Source organism: Echinops telfairi, unplaced genomic scaffold (assembly GCF_000313985.2).
Source record: "Echinops telfairi isolate 266 unplaced genomic scaffold, ASM31398v2 ScPeMD7_3533;HRSCAF=4204_1, whole genome shotgun sequence".
NCBI lineage: Eukaryota > Metazoa > Chordata > Mammalia > Afrosoricida > Tenrecidae > Echinops > Echinops telfairi.
In genome coordinates, this window is record NW_022107432.1 from 23,931,721 (window position 1) to 23,936,838 (window position 5,118).

The 5,118-nt window shown below is 50.1% G+C and overlaps 1 long non-coding RNA gene across 1 annotated transcript; it reads left to right on the top strand.

Moving 5' to 3' along the window:
• Positions 1 to 600: 600 nt before the first annotated feature.
• Positions 601 to 5,102, top strand: LOC123522246. Its single transcript, XR_006680523.1, has 3 exons — positions 601 to 671; positions 4,282 to 4,346; positions 4,440 to 5,102. It is a non-coding gene; the product is annotated as an uncharacterized LOC123522246 (long non-coding RNA).
• The last annotated feature ends 16 nt before the right edge of the window (positions 5,103 to 5,118 follow it).

A 5,118-nucleotide genomic window follows, 5' to 3' on the forward strand; every position in this document is an offset into this window, starting at 1 on the left:
GGTTGCCAAAGCTTGAACTCTACCGGAAAGACAGTTTTGTCTTTCTCCGTGAGAGGAACTAGTGGATTCCACCTGCGGACCATTAAGCTGACTGACCAACTCATGGGATAGTCCACTCCACCACCTGGTTCTGAACCAGTGGGAAGGGTAAACCTGTTTTTCTTTTAATCATTATATATTTTTAATTTCTGAAAATATAGGAATTTGCAAATAAATCAACCTATCACCACAGTCACTATATTAATGTCATTGCTTTTCCAAAAAGGTGTTTTGTTTGTATGCAACGAAACAGGAACCACATAGGACAGACACAATTTGCAAAGGAAAAACATCGACTGCACTTGGCAGCTATATAAATATGCATTAGAACGCTTATTGATTGTCATAAGAGCTGTAAGAGCCCCCAATAAAATGATCTTTAAAAAAAAAGATAAAAGAACACCATTATTCAGGATCAGGTCGGCCAGGCTGTTAGCTCCCAGGAAGCGCCCGGTATTCTCAATCTCAGGCACAGCCTCCCGTCTCTATGGTCGCTGCTCAACTCTATGGTCTGAGGACGCGGCCATGACCCCGGAAGTGACCCAGAGAAACCCCGGTAGTGATCTTGGAGAGCGGGCGGCAAAATGGCGGCGCAAGCAGCTCTGGGGCTCGTGTGTCGGCGCCTTTGGCAGGTACTGGGCGCTGGGGGGCTGCCGGGCCACCGTCGGGGGCGGTGGTCCCGAAACCTCTCGGGCCTCCGCGCCTACGAGGCGGAGGCGGGAGAGGCTGGTGCGAGGCCCCGCGTCCTCCCGAGAGCCGAGGAGGAAAGGCCGGCCGGCCGGCCCGGGAAGAGCGCGGATCGGAGCCTCTTAGACCCCACGAGCCCCCTCTTTCGCGCTTGCGAGAAACGCCCGGACGCTTGCGCCGCAGGCGCACGACTGCCGACCCTTCCGGGGTCCCGCCGAGAATCTGTCGTGGGTGTGGACGGGAGTGCGCGTGATCGCGGGGTGCAGACGTCGCCTGGGGGTGCGCTCTTCGGAAGGATTGCACGATCGCAAACGCGGTGCGCAAGCCTTCGGGCCGCGGGACCCCTTTGCACTCAAAAAATAAGATTCCATGGTACCCCCCTCCATCATCTTTTTTTTAAACCATATTAAGAAAACGGGGGGAGGGGCATTAATGCTTATATCATCTAAAAGCAGTGTTAATAAACCCATTGCATGTTATTATTCACATTGCTTATGGAAAATAACTGTCGGTTCTTAAAAACACATTGAGGAGAAGGGCAGGCAGTATTTTACCTTTTTTTAAAAAACACTCTTTGCAGATCTCTTCAATAAAAGACAGCTGGATATGCATTCAAACTTCCTGTGGGACAGTCATTCGACCTCTCAAAAATAGCAGCCTGCCCTCCCCAGAGTGGGCAAGCTCCAGATAACGTCTTAGTGTAATTATGAAAATAGCTTTGCTACCCCGAGCCCCCTGATGAAAGCCCTCAGGGAGACCTCAGTGGTCCTCAGGCCTTAGTTAAGAAAACACAGAAGGATTGAAGTGTTTGAACTAAATCAGAGACCCAGACCACCATCCCTCTGCGTCCCCACCTTCCCCCTTGAACGAAAGAAAAAGGGGCAACTTTAAGTGCCACTCACTGAATTGTACCTATGAAGAAGGTTGAAATGGTCTTGTTATAGAAAGGGGGACTGTGGAATTAAAGTGTGAGACTGTGGAATTAAAATGTAATGGGATCCCCCCCCCCTTGTGAACCTTTGAAGACATTTGCATTTACCACAATTGAAAACAAACAAAATCTTCTGTAAGGCTGATGAGCCGATGTAATAGCGCTTCACTGTCGATTGCAACTTTGACATGCAGAGGTTTATACTGGGAGAGCGTGATGGGGAGGGAGGGAGGTCATCCTTGGCATGACTGCTTGGTGGGGTCGTGGCACAAGTGTCAGGAAGGAATTTTCTGTATGCTTGTGAAGAATGACAGATCTCAATGCATTGTGCCTGCCCCCCCCCCTTAGATCCAAAGGAGAGTATGGAAATCATAAATTTGCCTCCATCGTGGGTAGAGAGGTAGAGCCCGGGCTGGACTGCAATCTGAGTGGTTGGCAATTCAAAACCACCAGCAGCTGGGAGGTAGAAAGATGGGCTTTCTACACAACTGTAAGCAGTTCCCATCTCGAAAACCCACCGCGGTGGGGGTGGGCGACGTCCCTATGAGCAGCGAGTTGGGTTTGGTTTATTGAGCTTCTAAGGTGCTCTGGCCACTCAGTAGTTAGGTAGTTGCTCACCCAGAGGTGGCTTGAACTTTACACCGGCTCCACAGTCGAGAAGACCCGTGAAAGATCTCCGTGTGGGAGAGCTGGGGGGCTGTGGGATGCTGTCTGTGGGTTGCTTGGCATTCTTGCTCGACCACGTATGCCAGCATCCTTTGCTTCTACTTTCTCCAGTTAGACTTTTTTCATCTCAAGAAAGCCTAAAGGAAAAGCAGGTTTAGATGATAAACTAAATGTTATCTACACCAAACCATTCCACCACCAGCAAGTCATTTCCAACCCAGAGCCACCTGATAGCTCAGAATAGAACTGCCCCAGAGGGTTTCTGAGGCTGTAAATCGATGGAAATAGACTGTCACATCTTTCTCTCCCTGTCTCCCTGCCACCACCACCACCCCCAAGTTTGGAAGGTTCAAACTGCCAGCCATTTGGTTAGCATCTGAGGGCTTTAACCACTGTGCCACTACGGTAAGGTGATGACCAGATTTTAACATTATTGGTAAAGCGGGACACCATTGATAAAACTCATATCCTGGCGAAATAGCCACATGGCAGCCGAAAACTGTATATCCTAGCTTGTCGTGCATTCTTTCCAAAAATTGGGACTTTTTAAAAACGCCACGGGATGCAGGAAAAATTGTTACAAATCGGGACTGTCCCGCCAAAAGCGGAACTTCTGGTCACCTTACACTAGGGCCTACACTAGGGGGCTTCCAAAAGTTGGTGGCAGATGGTATTAGGAGATAATGGAGCCTTGTGCTGCTGCTGAGCGAGCGTATTGGACTGCTTCCTGCAGGTCGGCAATTCAAACCCACCAGCACTCCTCAGGAGCAAGAGGAAGCCATCTGCTTCCATAAAGCTTACAGCTTGGGAAACCGGATCTAGGTGAGCTGGAATCCACTAGACTGCAGTGGGTTGGGGGTAGCACCACAGAAGCCCTGGTGGTGGTGTGGGCTATGTGTTGAGCTGCCAACTTGTCGGTCAGCAGTGGGAAGATAAGGCTGACTGCTCCCACAAGGAATTACAACTTGGAGACCCTAAGGGGCAGTTCTCCTCTGCCTGCAGTGTCCCTGCGAGTTGGATGTGTTTTTTGGGGGGGGCATAATGGATGCCAGCTTGGATTTTTAATTACAAGGTCAACAGTTCAAATCCACCAGCCTCTCTGTAGGAAAAGATGAGGCTTTCTGCTCCCCTAAAATTGACAGCCTCAGAAACCCAAAGGAGCAGTTAAAGTTTGTGCCCTGTAGGGTCACTGTGAGTCAGAATTAACTCCCTGGCTGTGAGTTTGGTTTTTGAGTGCCAGCACTGGCCAGATCTTGAAGTTGTACCAGCAGGGGGCACCCGCCATACAGGATTTAGAAGCACTGGCTGTAGTTGGTGGTTCAGTCCATCATAAGGAATGCCAGAGTCCCCTGTGTGCTTGAATGTATTTGTGACCCGGTTGCCCCGATCAAGCCACGCAGTGCATGTACTGGGAAATGTGAACGCGTGCTTCAGAGGAAGAGCCCAACTAATAACTTAGCTTATGACATCCTTTTCACTGATCAGAACATTCAGGCCAAATAGGACACTGAAGTCTGTGTAACATGTAAGAAAACCGGGGAAAGTTGAAGTCACGCGTGAGGCTTGTTGCACCCTCGATGCCACGTGTTTCATTCGGAGCCAGGGGCAGAATGCGCGCGACGACAGTGAGTGTGTGAGCGAGCGATTCTCGTCGTTTGGAAATTGCCTGTTTGAGAGAAGTCCTTGTCGCTCACCTTTCAAAGACACGGACTCTGTAGTGTTTTGGGGGTGCTTTTTGATGATCGGCTCTTCTTGTCCTTTCCTATTATTAAATATACTCGAATCTGGCCGTTGCGGTTGAGGCAGTGCCTCCCATCTGAAAGAATCCGGAACCCTTTGATGTGACACACCATGTGGCTGCTTGGTTTTCAGTGGAAACTAAAGCAGTTTGGTTTTTTCTTCACATTTAACATGTGTCCGTCCCCCCATCCCCTGCCCTGTCTCTGTTTCCTCTGAAGGGCCCGAGGAGCTTGCCTGCCGCCTGCCGGAGGAGCAACCCGGCCAGCACTGGCGGCTTTCTTCTGTGAGTGTGCGGGGTGCGGAGCTCACCGTGGGGCGGGCTCACGCTCATGCGCTGTTATCTCACTGGCTTTGTTTCCTCTCCCCCGTGTCGCAGCACCTGCAGGGAGTGGGTGCAGTGTTCGAACCTACACGTCGATCTCCCCAAGGACGTGACCAAGCCCACGGTACGTGCTCCTGTTTCCTGGTTAAGGGGTTAGATTAGTAGTGAGGGTTCTTCTTTCCTTGTGGGGTTGGGTCCCCAACAGCTGCGGAAGTTAAAAGTCTTCCTCGCGTGCCTGAGAGAAGTGTTCTCTGACCCACTTGGCTGCTCATGTCATCCCTGATGAGGGTTTCCAGATAAGTTCAGGAGGGTAAATTATTCACCCCCAGATAACTAGAAATGAGCAGTCCCTTGCTCTTAGCTCAGCCTAGCGTGAAATGCCCCATCTGTTCTACTTCATTAGCAGCACACTGACGTTACAGGTTGTGGGAAAGTAGCTGCTCAGGGCCCTCAAATCCGTGTTTTCCTTTTAACATGCTGAAACTGGGCCTTGGCCCCGGCCTGGCTTTGAACACTGCTTTAGCTTCACAGTAAGAAAGGACATGGCCACAGAGGGAAATTGAGAAACAGCTGGGTAGTCTAGATTTTTTTTCAGTAAAAGCTGTGATTCCAGCTATCCAGTTTTTATGCTTAAAATTGTTAAAAATCCATACTTATTAAGCTTCAATTATAGTTCAGTATGGCTTAAATGTACTCCCCACCTTCAAGCGCCACCCCTTAGACACTAGCACCT